This window comes from Chiloscyllium plagiosum, chromosome 1 (assembly GCF_004010195.1).
Source record: "Chiloscyllium plagiosum isolate BGI_BamShark_2017 chromosome 1, ASM401019v2, whole genome shotgun sequence".
Lineage (NCBI taxonomy): Eukaryota > Metazoa > Chordata > Chondrichthyes > Orectolobiformes > Hemiscylliidae > Chiloscyllium > Chiloscyllium plagiosum.
The window spans coordinates 123,296,916-123,313,316 of NC_057710.1; the positions used below are offsets into that span (position 1 = coordinate 123,296,916).

General features: G+C 41.4%; 1 protein-coding gene across 5 annotated transcripts in view; it reads left to right on the forward strand.

The window, feature by feature from the left end:
- Window positions 1-16,401, forward strand: part of wdfy3 (WD repeat and FYVE domain containing 3) — a 402,022-nt gene that overhangs the window by 22,374 nt on the left and 363,247 nt on the right. Inside the window, exon 2 of one of the 5 annotated variants that reach the window (XM_043696098.1) lies at window positions 14,190-14,339. The exons of the other annotated variants lie outside the window; for them this stretch is intronic. The gene's annotated coding sequence lies outside the window, so the exon portion shown is untranslated. The remainder of the gene's footprint in view (window positions 1-14,189; window positions 14,340-16,401) is intronic. 5 annotated transcript variants of the gene reach the window in all.

The window sequence follows — 16,401 nt, forward strand, 5'->3', positions numbered from 1 at the left end:
GGACTCAGCACCGCCTTCTTGACCTGCAATCTTCTTTCTGGCCTATTACCCTCCCCTTAACCTCCTTCCACCTATCGCATTCCCAACGCCCCTCCTCCAAGTCCCTCCTCCCTACCTTTTATCTTGGCCTGCTTGGCACACCCTCCTCATTCCTGAAGAAGGGCTTATGCCCGAAACGTCGATTCTCCTGCTCCTTTGATGCTGCCTGACCTACTGCGCTTTTCCAGCAACGCATTTTCAGCTCTGATATCCAGCATCTTCAGTCCTCACTTTCTCCTAGTAAAACCTGTTTGTAGAGTGTTGATGAACCACACCCAACATGTAACTGTTAAGTCACAGTGATGAACACTGATTTACTTTCAGTTGCTCGCAAGGTATTCACTGCTGACTGATATAGTTTCTGTTAACTGGGCTCAACTAGCTTGCAATTTAAAAATCCAGCAGAGTTTGACTGTTCATTTAAAGTTTAGCTTGATAAAAGCTTACCTGTGAGATTCCCAAATTATCTCTTATGTCTTATCTTAATCTGACCTAATCACAGTGTGATCCCATACTCACGCTTCCTGTAATCTGTTGTTTCTGATAATTTATCCATCTCATTCTAAATATAACAATGTAAGTAGTTGGAAATTATTATGTCAATTAGGGGTGCGATATGTTTGAGATTACTGAGACATGGCGGCAAAGTGACCAATGCTAGGACCTGGATATTCAAGAAGGTTTGATATTTATGAGGCTCAGGCAAAAAAGGAAAAGTAGTGTTGTTAGTAATAGATAAAATTGGTGCATTATTGAGACTGGCACAGAAAATCCAAATGCAAAAATCAATCTAGATGAATCTAGGAAGCCAAAAAGCGTGGAAAACACTTAAGATTTGTGTGAAGGCCTCCAATGGTGGCAAATCAGGGGACAGGAATCAAACAGGTAATTTGAGAAAAAGTAAATAGGTATAACGTTATTCATGGGTAGCTTTTTTAAACTTCTGGACTGTGAAAACCATATTAGCAACAATAGAATTGCAGGAGTGTGGCGGATGGATTTTAAATTAGTAGATTAAGGCACTAACAGGAGGATGGATACTACCCTATATTTGGTATGGTGCAATGAGAAAAGGGGGTAATTAGTAATCTTGTCAGAATTCCTGAGGGGAGAGTGAAAGACTCTTCATTAGATGGAAAATATTTTTTTTTTCCTGTATTCATTTGCGGCAAATAGGCATTGTTGGCTGGCTACCATTTATTGCCCATCCTAGTTGCCCTTGAGAAGGTGGTGATGAGCTATCTTTTTGTTTTGCTACAGTCCACCTGTTATAGGTTGACCCACAATGCCATTAGAGAGGGATTTCCCTGGATTTTGACTTGATGACAGTGACGGAACAGTAATGTATTTCTTAATCAGGATGTTGAATGGTTTGGAGGGGAACTTGAAGGTGCTGTCCCCATGTCCTTTTAGATGTAAGTAGTTGTCAGTTTGGAAGGTGCTGTCTGAGGATCGTTGGTGAATTTCTGCACTGTATCTTATAGATTGCCACTGACACTTGGAAGCAGCAGTATGTACTGAGGTAATGAATACTTGTGTATGTAGTGCAAGAGAAGCAGGCTGCTTTGTGCTGGTTGTTGTCAAGCGTCTCGAGTGTTAAAGCTTCAGCCATCCAGACAAGTGGTGAGAATTCCATCACAATCCTGATTTGTGCCTTATTGATGATGGACAAGCTTTGAGGAGTTAGAAGGTGAGTTACTCAGCACGGTATTTCTTGTCACTGACGTGCTCTTGTACCTACTGTGTTTATGTGGTGAGTCCAGTTGAGTTTCTCATCAGTGGTAACCTGCAGGATGTTGATAATGTTGGATTCAGTGATGGTAACACTGTTGAGGGGGCAGTGGTTAGATTGGTTATTGCCTGGCACTTATGTGGTGTGAAAGTTACTTGCCTTTTGTAATTCCCAAGCCTGGATATTGTCCAGGCCTCATTGTACTTGAACATGGACTACTTCAGTATCAGAGGAGCTGTGAGTGGTGCTGAACATTGTGCCATCATCAGTGAATATTCCCACTTCTGAATTTATGATGGAGGGATGGTCATTAATAAAGCACATGAAGGATGGTTAGGACATTACCCTGAGGGAACTGCTGCAGAGATTTCCTGGATCTGCGATGACAGCCCTCCAACAATCACAACCATCTTCCTGTGTGCTAGGTTCTTTTACTCCTGAGGTTCTTACACACTTGGTGCAACTGCAACAGACCAACCTCTGTGAACAAGCAACCAAATTTATTAAACACAGGCTATTAAAGTACAGGCTTTTTGAAGGGACCTTTAACACACACCTCGCAGAGCTTACAGGGTTGTGGTAAAAAGTGTGCTCTGAGTAAAGGAAACAGTTAAAGTTTATTAAAGCTTGTACAAGCTAGGTGACCCCCTGTGAACCCCCCCCCCCCTCAGGCATGCGAGGTTGAGTCAAAGTGAGGCACTTAACAAAGAAAGCATATCCCCTTTATACAGGTCAGTTGGCCATGCTTAGATGCGCTGGTCACTCGCCCACAGTCACATGCCAATCAAGACAACCCCCTGTTACTCACGATCACAAGCTACCCCAGGTACAATGGCAAGATGGGATCATCCTCTTGACATAATGCAAATGCTAATGTCCTAATCCTGGGGAACCATTATGCAGACGACTTCCTGACTCTGTGATTCCAAGACAATATAGGTGTGACATACCTCTGGCCAGAAAGCATTTCAGAATGGAAGAGATTGAATTGATAGTTTAGCTTGACAATAGCAGGGGAGTATTGTCTAAATGAAGTGTAAATTACAATGGATAGTCATCTGCATTTTTTTCATGGTTTTCGTCTGAGGACTGCAGAAGCTGGAGATCAGAGTCAAGACTAGAGTGTTGCTGGCAAAGCACAGTAGGTCAGACAGCATCCGAGGAGCAGGAAGACTGGCGTTTTGGGCAAAAGCCCTTCATCAGGAATGAGAGAGGGAGCCTCCAGGGTGGAGAGAGAAATGGGAGGGTGTCGAGGCTGGGGAGCAGGTAGCTAAGAGTGCAGTAGGTCGATGAAGGTGATAGTTCAGAGACGAGGGTGGAGCGGATAAATGAAGGAAGATTGGCAGGTTGGACAGATCATGAGGATGGTACTGAGCTGGCAGGTTGGAACTGGGGTAAGGTGAGGGGGAAGGGAAATAAGGAAACTGGTGAAGACCACATTGATGCCCTGGAGTTGAAGTGTTCCGAGGCGGAAGATGAGGCGTTCTTCTTCCAGGTGTCGGGTGGTGAGTGAATGGCGATGGAGGAGGCCCAGGATCTGCATGTCTTCGGCAGTGTGCGAGGGTGAGTTGAAATGTTCAGCCACGGGGCGGTGGGGATGTTTGGTACGGGTGTCCTGGAGATGTTCCCTAAAGCGCTGTGCGAGAAGGCGTCCAGTTTCCCAATGTCAAGGAGACCACATCTGGAGCAACGGATACAAATAAATGACATCTTCCTCCCCTTCCTGGACTTCTCCATCTGCATCAATGATGACCGACTTAACACTGACATTTTGTTTTTTTTACAAACCCACTGACTCCCACAGCTACCTGGATTATACCTCTTCCCACCCTACCTCCTGCAAAAATGCTATCCTGTATTCCTAATTCCTCCACCTCCACCATATCTGCTCCCAGGAGGATCAGTTTCACCATAGAACAAACCAGATGGCGGCCTCCTTTAAAGACCGTAATTTTCCTTCCCTAGTGGTTGAAGATGCCCTCCAACGCATCTCATCCACATCCTGCACCTCCGCCCTCAGACCCCACCCCTCCAACCGCAACAAGGACAGAACCCCTCTGTCCTCACCTTCCACCCCACCAACCTCTGCATAAACCGCATCATCCGCCGATATTTCCTCTACTTACAAACTGACCCCACCACCAGGGATGTATTTCCCTCCCTACTCCTATCCATTTTCCACAAAGACCATTTCCTCCTTAACTACTTGGTCAGGTATACCCTCTTCTCTTCTCTCTCCCACCCCCCGCAACAATCCACCCTCTGCTTCTGCCACCTTCCCCTGCCACCACAGGAAATGCAAAACCTGCGCCCACACCTTCCTGTTAATATGCAGGTTCAGTTGGTTGGTAGGAAAATGCGTGCAAAGTTATCATTCATTTCGAGAGGGCTAGGATACAAGAGCAGGAATGCACTGCTGAGGTTGTATAAGGCTTTGGTCATGTATTTGGTATTTTGTGTATCCAAGGATGTGCTGGTCTTAGAAGTCCAGGTGAGATGAACAACTATGATCCTGGGGATGAGCAGCTTATCATATGAGGAGCAGTTGAGGGCTCTGGTTCTGTCCTCAGTGGAGCTCAGAAGGATGAGGGGGAATCTGATTGAAACTTCCAGAATAGAATGGATAGAATGGACATGTGAGAATGCATATAGGGTACAAGCAGGTAGGGAAAGAGTTAAATTTTGAGTTTTGTGAAACAGGAAGTTCAGCTGAGCATGACTCAGATCAAATAAGAACTTGCAGTTAATAATGGGCTCATACCCCATACACATTCTCACATGGAGAAGATGTTTCCATTAGTAGGAGAGACTAGACCTGAGCGCACAGCCTCAATGCGATGAAGGTATGACCCTTTGGAACTGAGATGAGAAGTAATTTCTTCCAGAGGATGGTGAATCTGTGGAACTAATGGCTGCAAAAGGCAGTGATGGCTAAGCCGTTGAGTGTATTTAAGCCTGAGATCAATAGATTCTTGATTAGTAAAGGATCAAGGATTACAGGGAAAAGACTGGAGAATAGGGTTGAAAAACAAATTGAATTTGATGGACTGAATGGTCTAATTCAGCTCCAGTCTTCTGATTCCTCTTGACTGTAGCTTTCTGTAGTCTTCCTTGATTTAAATCAGACTCTGTTCCTTTATTCTTCCTGCCAAAGTCCATAACCTCACATTTTCCCATATTTCATTCCATTTACCAAGTTTTGCCCATCTGGTTGACCTGTCCACATCCCTCTGTAGACTGTTTGTGTTATTCTCACACATTTGTGTCATTCATATACTTGCTTATAGTGCTTTCACTTTCTCATCCACGTGGTTAATAAGTATTGTAAATAATCAAGGTCCTGCAGCACTGATTTCTGTGATATCTGATAAGTTACAGGTTCCTATCCTGAAAATGTTGTCATTATCCCAGCTGTCTTTTATTCGTTAGCCAATCCTCCGTTCATGCTAATTTTCTACCTCCTGTGCTGTTGACTTTTATCCTATTAATTAGCCTAATGTGTGGTTCCTTGTCTTCTGATGATCCAACTATATTATATCCACTAGTTCTGCTTTATCTATTTAGCTATTTACTTTCTCAATGAGTTCCAGTAAACTTTGTTTTTCCCTTTGTGAAACCATGCTGTCTCTAATTGAACACCGTATGTATTTCAAAATGCTCTGCAATTCTATTCTTTGTAATAGGCTGTAACATTTTCCCAATATCAAATGTTAAGCAAACTGGCCTATAGTTGCTTGTTTGCCTCCTGCTCTTTTTAAATAAAAGTATTACATTAACATTATTCCAGTTCTCTGGGACTTTTTCAGAATCCAAGGATTCTTGAAAGATTGCTGTCAATGCATCCAATATATCTGCTGATACTTTTAATATCCTTGGATAATGCATCACATCTGGTCCAAGGGACCCCAGTTTGTAACCTCATTAGTTTCCCTAGCACTTTCCAGTAGTGATAGTTACTCCTGTCATCTTTTTGCTCCTTGAATATTTAGCAGTTTTGGAATGCCATTAAGTGTCCGTACTTCAAAATCTGGAAAATTGAACTGCTGAAGCTATTGGGAAGGTCAGGCAGTTTTTTTTAAAATGTAAGTACTGAAATCAAGAACCTTGGCAATCTGGAACACATTGGAGTTTGGATAATTTAGAAGCTAATTGGGAAAGTATATTTACAGTTTTTCTTAACTGCAGCTTACAAATTGTTTTGTAATTTAAACATAGAAAAAGGAGTAGACCATTCACCCCCTTGAGCTTGCTATGAGATCATGGCTGATTGAACACATTTCAATGGCTTACATCCATCCCATTGCCATTATTCTGTGTGCAAGTGGTAATCAGGAATTTATGTATTAAATCTGTGTCTTAACCATGCTCTAAGTGAGCTATTGTCAAGAATTCCAAAGCTTTACAACCCTCTGCATGAAAACAGTTCTCCTCATCTCTGACCTAAGTGGCATCTCCCTGCTCTAGAATCCCAAACTAGGGTTACACCTGCATTTACCCTGTCTATCCACTTAAGTATTTTGTAAGTTCAAGGTTTGTGTAACTCATCCATGGATTCTATCAACAAGCACGTTGACCTGGACCCAATATACCGGCCACTGCAACGAACAACTGGAACCAGCATCCGGAAGCCGCGGGAATGGAACCAAATAAATTCCAGAAAACACAGTACAGCAGTGCTTCACAGGAGGCTCTGAAATGCTGAAGATGTCACCTAGATTTTAAAGAATACAGGCTCAGTTTACCCAGTCTGTCTTTACGGGCTAGAATGTCTAGAGTTTCCAGTTCTGCCTCTTGTTGTAATGCATTCACTTTTCTCATCCAAGTTGTTAACAATTATCATAATTTGTTACCACCTCCTTCCCAACTGCCTGAAGTCTGCTTTCAAGTCCTCACCCATTTCCTATCTTATGCCATTATTATGTGAACCACGACTTCTGGATGATCCCCTCCTTCAGAAGGATGTCTTGCAGCCACTCAGTGATATCCTTGATCTTCACATCAGGAAGGAAACACACTGTCCAATCATGATGTTTACTACCAAAGAGATATGTCTAATCCCCTAACTATGTAATCTCCTGTAACATTGTGCTTCCATTCTTCATTCTCCTCTTCTGTATATCTGACTCACTGTTATGCCATAGGTATGGTTCTGGTTGTACTCCCCTAAGGACCCATCACCCTCACCATTTCCAAAATAGAATGCCAATTCGCAAGCATGATAGATTCATAGAACCCCTGCACTACATGCACAGTGTTCTTAGACTGCCTGATAGTCAAACATTTCCTCTTTGCCTGTATGTTTCTAATCTGTGGCATGACTGCCTCCTTATATGTGCTAAGCATGCAGTTCTGTGTGTCATGGATGCAGATCAGTGACTTGAGCCACTAGTCGAGTTCCAAAGCCCTGAGCTCAAGCTTGTAATACTTCCTGCACATATCATTGTTTGGGACACTTGGCATGTGCATGACTTCGCACATGCTGTTGGATGTACACTCCAGTTAGCTTTTTTGACGTGCCATCTCTTTTCAAAAAAATTTGAACAAATCTGTTCAGTTTAGGATAAATATGTTATGAGCACTCAATGAGCTATTTGAAAGCAATGGAGAGGGAAATGAAAATGTGTTCAATCATGTGGTCTTATCGCAAATAGCCAAGTTTTACTCTGAAGATTGAGTAGAAGATTTGGTCAGTATTTCTGATCAGCTTTCTCTGTACTCATGATGTTATATTGCTATGTGTTTTGAAACTCATAGGTCTCTAGATCCGTACCCTATTTACTGTCCTGTTCACCTGTTACTGTAGAGACTTTATTACTTGGTGTATGTTTGATTTCAAACCCCTCTTTTTTTAACCCTCTGACCTGGATTCTCATGTTGGTCTGAATTTCCAGTCATTACTCTGTCTCAGGTTCACTGTAGTGAAGTCTCCATCATTCTGACATGGCAGTTTAATCTCAATCCTTTGAGCAATGAAGATGAGGCATTGCATTTCGTTTCCTGGATCAGATTTCCTTTTAACAAAGAAATTTATGCAATTTTTCAGAAATCATTAATCATTACAACCTTAATGCTCAAAGTTAAGACAAATGACATCAAGGTTAAAAATAGCATAATAGAAATGAGTAAATATTCATCAAACTTTAGACACAGCATTTTGTTGGTACAATACAGAAAATCATCCAAGTCCATCAATTGGCAATAATGATCTCTTTATTGGACCAGATTTGACTCTCTGAAAACAAAAGAAAATCTAAGTCTGCACTTCCATATTTTTTTCAACATGGAGTATGACACTTGTTTTTTTGATGTGTTGCAAAATGTTAGCAAACAATATTCCTCTTTCATTTCCCTTTCTTATATGGAACAGGAAAAGGAAAACCGCATATATTTAGAAACAGTTTTAATAGTAAGCTATTTTGAATTTGCTAGTTTTATCCTGTTTTGTGATGGAATGAGTAAGTAATAGTAACAATGTAGATACTATCAATAACCTCGCTGACTGGATGTTACTTGGGGAGCCCAGTTTTTTAAAAAATGACTGTGAAATTCCTTTCTGTTTTGCTGCACTCATTCACCAATTTGTACACTTCCCATTTTAACCTATACATTTTCAAAGTTCTCTTCATTGAATGACTACTTAATAGGAGATGCTTAACCTCTTTCCCATGAGAAATCTGCATTTGCTTGAAGCATCCCTATAATTATATGAATGTTAAACAAGAGAGCAGAAAACTGAAACTATTCTGTTCATCCTGAATTTTGTGTTATTTTCCCATATGACCACTTCTGGTACTTTGTAGGATTTCCTACAGGTATGAGAGACTGGGTAAGGGTTGTTTTGAGGTAGCTGCTGTCACCAATTGTATATCTCTTCTGAGGAAGAGTCACTCGACCTGCAACATTAACTCTGATTTCTTTCCATAGATGCTGCCAGACTTGGTGAGCTTCTCCAGCAATTTTTATTTTCATTCTTTGTCTTTCTTTTAATTGGGCCTATCTAGTTATTGGCAGAGGATACATTACCATAGCTAATGTAAAAATGAGTAAAAGTATGTCTGTTGCATGATGGTGATAAATTCAAATGCATTTGTTCAGGTGTAATTGTTAGAGTCTTGGGGTCTGTTCCCTCCAAGGAGAAGTAGAACTCCTTGACTTCACACTCAGACTGTGACATTAGTAGAATGGGTGGAATCAATGTAATATGTTCATTAAACGCTTAAGACCCATTTCCTCATAAAACAAATTCCACATCATAATAATTATTAGACTCTGAATCATAGAATGATATATTAATTAACTTTTTAAATAGCCATAAGAAAGTTGTTTTCAATTTACTTGGCTGTTTTGGTGTTTCTTGTCTTATTTTTCTAGCATACATCTTTGTTCCAACTGGATCAGATTGGCCTTTATAAATGTGTTGTATAAACAAGCCAAGCCTATTTTCATCTGCATGCATTATGTGCATTTGAACTAGTATTTTAGTGGTTCAGGTCTTGTTGCTTTGGCATAGGGGAGCTGATGGCCTCCCATTATTATCCCTGGTATTATCCTTGGAATGTTAAAACAGAGACCCAGATGACATTGTTGGAATATTGCGTGCAATTCTGGTCTCCTTCCTATTGGAAAGATGTTGTGAAATTTGAAAGGGTTCAGAAAAGATTTATAAGGATGTTGCCAGGGTTGGAGGATTTGAGCTGGAGGGAGAGATTGAATAGGCTAGGGCTGTTTTCCCTGGAGCGTCAGAAGCTGATGTCCCTTATAGAGGTTTACAAAATCATGAAGGGCATGGATAGGATAAATAGACAAAAGTCTGTTTATTTGTTCAGGTGTAATTGTTAGAGTCTTGGGGTCTGTTCCCTCCAAGGAGAAGTAGAACTCCTTGACTTCACACTCAGACTGTGACATTAGTAGAATGGGTGGAATCAATGTAATATGTTCATTAAACGCTTAAGACCCATTTCCTCATAAAACAAATTCCACATCATAATAATTATTAGACTCTGAATCATAGAATGATATATTAATTAACTTTTTAAATAGTTATAAGAAAGTTGTTTTCAATTTACTTGGCTGTTTTGGTGTTTCTTGTCTTATTTTTCTAGCATACATCTTTGACAAAAGTCTTTTCCCTGGGGTTGAGGAGTCCAGAACTAGAGGGCATAGGTTTAGGGTGAGAGGGGAAACATATAAAAGAGACCAAAGGGGCAATTCTTTCACTCAGGGTGGTACGTGTATGGAATGAGCTGCCAGAGGAAGTGGCGGAGGCTGGTACAATTGCAACATTTAAGAGGCATCTGGATGGGTATATGAATAGGAAAGGGTTGGAGGGATATGGGCCGGGTGCTGGCAGGTGGGACTAGATTGGGTTGGGATATCTGGTCGGCACAGACGAGTTGGACGGAAGTGTCTGTTTCCGTGCGCTGTACATCTTTTTGACTCAGACTGTGTACGTACTGGGTAGATGGTGGGATCAGAATTTAATAAAAAAAAATCTGGAATCAAGAGTCTAATGATGATCATAAATCCATTGCTAGCTGTCAGAAAAAGCCATCTGGTTCACTAATATCCTTTAGGGAATTAGGAATGAGCAGTAAATACTGGCCTAGCCAATCTGGTAATGAATAATAAAAAAAAATTGGTGGGAGCCTCATATTTTTAAAAAGCATGCTGAACCCATCCACAATGTTATGATACCATTATGAAAACTTAATGTTTTAAACTTATTACTAGTGATTTACAAGACCATAAGATACAGGACAGGAGCAGAATTAGACCATTCAGCTCATCGAGTCTGCTCTGCCATTCAAGCATGGCTGTTATCTTTCTCAGCCATGTTGTCCTACCTTCTCCCTTAACCTTTGATCCCCTTACTAATCAAGAGCCTATTTTTCTCTGTCTTGAAAACACTTACTGACTTGTCCTCCGCAGCCCTCTAGGAGAAAGTGAGGACAGCAGATTAGAGTAGAGCGTGTGGTGCTGGAAATGCACAGTCGGTCAGGTAGCATCCTAGGAGGAGGAAAGTCAGCGTTTTGGGTTTGCCTGAAACGTCGACTCTTCTGCTCCTCGGATGCTGCCTGACCTGCTGTGCTTTTCCAGCACCACACTCTCCATAGCCCTCTGTGGCAATGAGTTCCACAGGTTAACTATCCTGTAGCTAAAGAAATTCCTCCTCCTCAGATCTAAAGGGTCGTCCCTTCACCCTGAAACTGTGCCGTCAGGTCCTAGTCTGTCCTACTTGCAGAAACATCTCCACGACACTCAATCCAGCCTGTTCAGTAATCTGTAAGTTTCAATGAGGTCCCCTCATCCTCTGAAACTCCAAGCATTGACCCAGAGTCCTCCATCGCTCCTCATATGACAAGCCCTTCATCCCTGGTATGGTTCTTGTAAGCTTCCTCTGAATCCTCTCCAAAGCCAAGATATCTTTCCTTCAATATGGGGCACAAAAGTGCTCACTGTATTCCGAGTGCAGTCTGACCAGAGCCTTGTACAGCCTTTGCAGTGCATCTTTGTATTTGTATCCTAGCTCTCTTGAAATTAATGCTGACATTACACTTTCTTTCCTAACCACCAAATGAACCTGCCTATTAACCTTCAGAGAATCCTGGATTAGGACTCCTAACTCCCTTTGTGCTTCAGATTTCCAAAGTCTTTTCCCATTTTAGAGAATAGTCTCATGTGTATTCTTACTAAAATGCATAACCTCATGTGTTCCCACATTGTATTCTAACTGCTACTTATTTGCCCACTCGCCTAGCGCGTCCAAGTCCTTTGCACCCTGCCTGCTTTCTCAACACTAGCCCTCTACCTATCTTTGTGTCATGTTCAAACCTAGCAACACTGCCAACCGTTACTTCTTCCAGATCATTAATATATAACGTAAACAGTTATGGTCCTAACACTGACTCCTATAGAACTCCACTAATCACTGGGTTGCCATCCTGAAAAAGACCCTTTATCCCAAATCTCTGCCTTCTGCCAGTCAGCCAAACCTCTGTCCATGCCAATACCTTGCCCCAGCACTGTGGGCTCTTATTTCATGGGATCCTATGCAGCTCTTTGTCAGAAGCTTTTGGGAATCCAAATAGAACGTGTCTACTGGCTATCCTTTTTTCTAACTTTCTCGTTACCTCCTCAAAGAATTGTAACAGATGTGTCAGACATGAACTCCCCTTAATGAAGCCGTGCTCACTCCACCCTATCTTACCATGCAGTTCAAAGTACTCTGCAATCTCATCTTTAGTAATGGACTCTCAAATCTTGCCAACAACTTTGGTCAGGCTAACTGCCCTATAATTTCAGATTTCTGCCTCTCTCCCTTAAATAGGGATGTTACGTTAGCCATTTTCCAGTCCTTTGGGACCTTTCCCAAAAGATCACCGCCAATGCCTCTATATTCTACTCAGCTATCTCCTTCAGAGCTCTGAAGTATCGTCCAATGTGGGTGATGTATTTGCCTTCGGACCTTCCAGCTTCCTCAGTACCCTCTCTGTGATGGCCACTGTACTTAGCTCTTTCTTCTGACTGTCTTGATGTTCTGGTACATCACTGGTGTTTTCCTCTATGAAAACTGATGCAAGATACCTACTTGGCTTCTCCACCATTTCTTTTATTCCTTCTCGAGCCTCGTTTTCCAGGGTCCAATGTCCATTGTCGCCTCTCTCTAACATTGTAGATATCTGAAACAAGTTTGCAGTCTTCTTTCGTATTAGTAGCTAACTTGCTCTCACAGTTCATCATCTTCCTGCATATTGCTATTTTAGTTATTGTGTCCCCAATTGCCTGGCTTCCCAGATTGTATACTTCTTAGTTTGCTTTTATCCTGTCCCTGACTTGCATTGTCAGCCACAGTTGCCGTAAGATGGTTCTTATTCCCTGGGGTGAATCACTGCTGTGCCTGTGGAATCATCCCCACAAACTCGTGCCATTGCTGTGCCACTGTCTTCCTTGCTAGACTTCCAATGAACTTTGGCAGCTCCTCCCTCATTTTTGTAGTTATCTTTTACTCAATTGCAATACTGTTACATCTGATTCAATTTTCTCTCAAACTCTAGGAACCTAGGGGTTCCTTCACTTTCAGCTCCCTAATCAAAGCTGTTTCATCCATCTGCTGAATCCAGAATTGTTGGTTCCTTCGGCTCGACTACAAGCTGCTCCAAAAAGCCTATCTTGTAAACATTTCATGAATTCCTTTTCTTGAGTTCTGCTACCAACCTGATTTTCCCAATCCACATGCATATTGAAGTCCCCCATGATGGTTGTAATTCATGCCTTTTATGTCTCCTGATTTGTTTTCTTTCCCATATCCTGACTTCTGCTAGAAGACCTATACACAGCTTCCATCGGGGTCATTTTTTCTTTAAGGTTTTCAGCTCTACCCATAGGAATACTATGCCATCTGACGCTATATTACTACTTGCTATCGATTTAATTTAATTTCTTATTCACAAGGCAACCTGTCCCATCTGCCTGTCCTTTTGATAGAATGTGTATCCTTGGATGTTTAATTTCCAGCCATGAGCCTGTTGCAGCAGTCTCTTTCTGATATCTACAACACCATACCCACAAATTTCAAACATGCTCCAAGCTCATTTACCTTGTTTGTATACTGTGTGTATTTAAGTACAACACACTTGGTTCGATGTTGACTGCCACCATTCTCATTGTTGTCCTCTTGTCTGCTGTGCCTGAAGTTAGATTCTTAGCCTTCCCATATTTTGTGCTGTTACTTGTTCTGAAACATTAACATCTGTTGTCCCCCCCTCCCCCCCCCAACTTTTTTCTACAATTTTCTATGCAACATTACCCCCCAACACACCAGCCCTGACCCCACGTACGCACATATCTTAGTTTAAAGCCCTATCCACATCCCTGGTTATTGATTCACAACGACTCTATCCCAGCATGATTCAGGTGGCGCCTGTCCTATGAGAGCAGCTCCCTTCTTCCTTAGTACTGATGTCAGTGTCCCATGAATATGAACTTGTTTCTCTCTCTCCAATCTTTTGAGCCTCGCTTTTATCATCTTTAATCTTGCTGACCCTGTGCCAGTTTGCTAGTGGCTAAGGTAATAATTTAGAGATTACCTTTTTGGTTCTGCTATTTAATTTGGCCTCTACTCATGTACCCTCAGCAGAACCTCTTTCTTCTTTCTGCTTATGTTATTGATAACTATGTGCATCGTGATGACTGGATATTTCCATGCCCACTCCAAATTTCTCTGCCGCCCAGATGAGAGACCCTGAGCGTAGGCATCAGGCAAGTAACAAAGCCTGCAGTACTTGATCCTGGCCACAGAACAGTATCTGTTTTCCTGACTCTACTGGTCCTGATTACAGCTGCCTTTCTATTTTCTCCCTCCTCTTGAATGTTACACTGTACTATGTGGCTAATGTCAGTTTTCTCATCCTCCCTGCAGCCCACACTTCCATCCACACGGGGAGCAAGAATCTCATGCGTGTTAGACAAGCTCAAGGCCTGAGGCTTCTTCAGCATTATGTCTTGGATCCCTATACCTGTCTTGCTTGGAGTCACACCCTCCTGTCCCTGACCATGGACCAAATTTGAGGTAGTGTGACACCTTCCTGTAAAAGTTTACAGGTAACTGTCTCTCCATGATTTGTCGCAGAATTCAAAGCTCAGGCTGCAATTCATCAGCTGTGAGCCAGACTTTCTGAAGCAACCAAAACTGCCTGCAGATGTGGTCATTATGAACTGCAATGAGGCCCACGTCATGCAAGTACAACACGTTGCCTGGCCTGGTATCTCTAATTACTTAGTTTTAAATTTGATTTTTAAAAGTTTCACACTGGTTTGTAAATAATTCTCCTATTTACCTTCAATCTGAAAGCAACCTATAACATATAGTCAAATTGATAGTGATCACCAATCAATGAGCGCTCATTAATGGTTAATGATATCTGTTTTTCTTCCCGGGGATGCTGTAAGATCTGCTATATGTATCTAGCATTTTCTGTTTTTGTTTCAACATTCGTATTACTGCAGTACTTTTCTTAAATTGAATCAAATCAGTTGGGACAAGATCTTTGCATGTTGTCTTCACCGTTAGTTTCATGCATGTGAATTCACTTCAAGTATCATCAGTTTCAATGGCTATCTATTTCTTTACCATGGATATTGAATTAGACATTAAATCAGGGCAACATTAATGGCATGTTGATCTATGCCTTGTCTTTTTTAGGTTGGAATAGTCATTGTTATTTTATTCAATTAAATGTAGATACTTATACCATAATTAAGACAGTAATCAGTGTAGAAGGTGCTTGGTATTTAAGTCTCTCTGTTGAAGTGAGATTTAAATGATCTTACAAATAATTGGTATTTGATTGATTTGAGCCTTGCTGTTTTACTCGACATTTCAGTAGAAGGTTGTCAGACTGATTTATGCGTAAATATCACCTGGGTAAAGAAGAGAAAACATCACAGACTTTTTAAAACAATTTTCATAGTTTTATTTCTAGAACTCCAATTGCAATATTGTGTTCTTATTAAGTAGAAGTCATAATATTTCATGTATAGGATTGATGTGTAGAACCTTTAACTATGTGGTAATGACTAGTTCTAGAATGTTGGGCAGTTCTTTAATGTACTTTTAATGATTTAGCAGTTTTGTTTTGACAAGATTGTTTTCATATTTAATTGTTTTATAATAATTGTTGGCTCGGTTTATATGGTGTGTGTTATTTTGTTTCAAATAACACTTTAGTGGATCAGGGCAAGTTTGATCAGCAAATAGTAACTTTGAATCTCTGATACAATCTTCTGTTCCAGTGTTTCTGATCTGGCCACCTTTCACTTTCTTCTGAGGATTCCTCCTCCGTGTGGTTATTAGGATCTTTCTCTGTCTACATGCACTTCTACTCCCACCCTTGTCCTTCCTTCCAGAATCTTAAAAGTTTCCTTCATTTTCACCCACCACCCCACTAGCCTGATTAAATGAGACCATCGTCAATCATTTTAGCCAAGTAAAACGGATGTTGCTGCCTCTTCCAACAATTCTGAAGGAACCACACAGTTTGTGACACCCTGTTGCAATCCTTGGTCACCCGTAACATCCGTTCCTGACCCTGCACCAGCTTTTCATGCAAATGCAGGGTGTGCAACACCTCTTTGCATTTTCTCCCTTCTCACCATTCAAAGTCCTAACCCCCCCCCCCCAAAAAAAAACAACAATTTGCTTATACTTCTTTAGCATGCTATTTATGATGTGGTGTCTGCATTGGAGAGGGCAAACTTAAACTGAGTTACGACTTGACTAAGTGCCTCAATGATTGTCATTGCAAGGTCAAGGAACACCTGTCATCTTTTGGTGTTCTTGATACCCTCCCTTATGCTAGCTTAAATGTTTTTATATGTAGAGGAAAGGATAGTAAAGATGATTTTCGGTAGGAGTGAGAGTAACAGGGGGACTTAAACTTTCCCAATATTAACTGGGAATAAAATAGTTTTAAGTACTTTTAGATGGGTCAGTTTTTGTTCAATGTGTGCAGGAGAGTTTTCTGTCACAGTATATAGACAGGCCAACAAGGGCCGATGCCATACTGGATTTGGTACTGGGGAATGAACCTGGCCAGGTGCTAGATTTGAAGGTAGGTGAGCACTTTGACAAC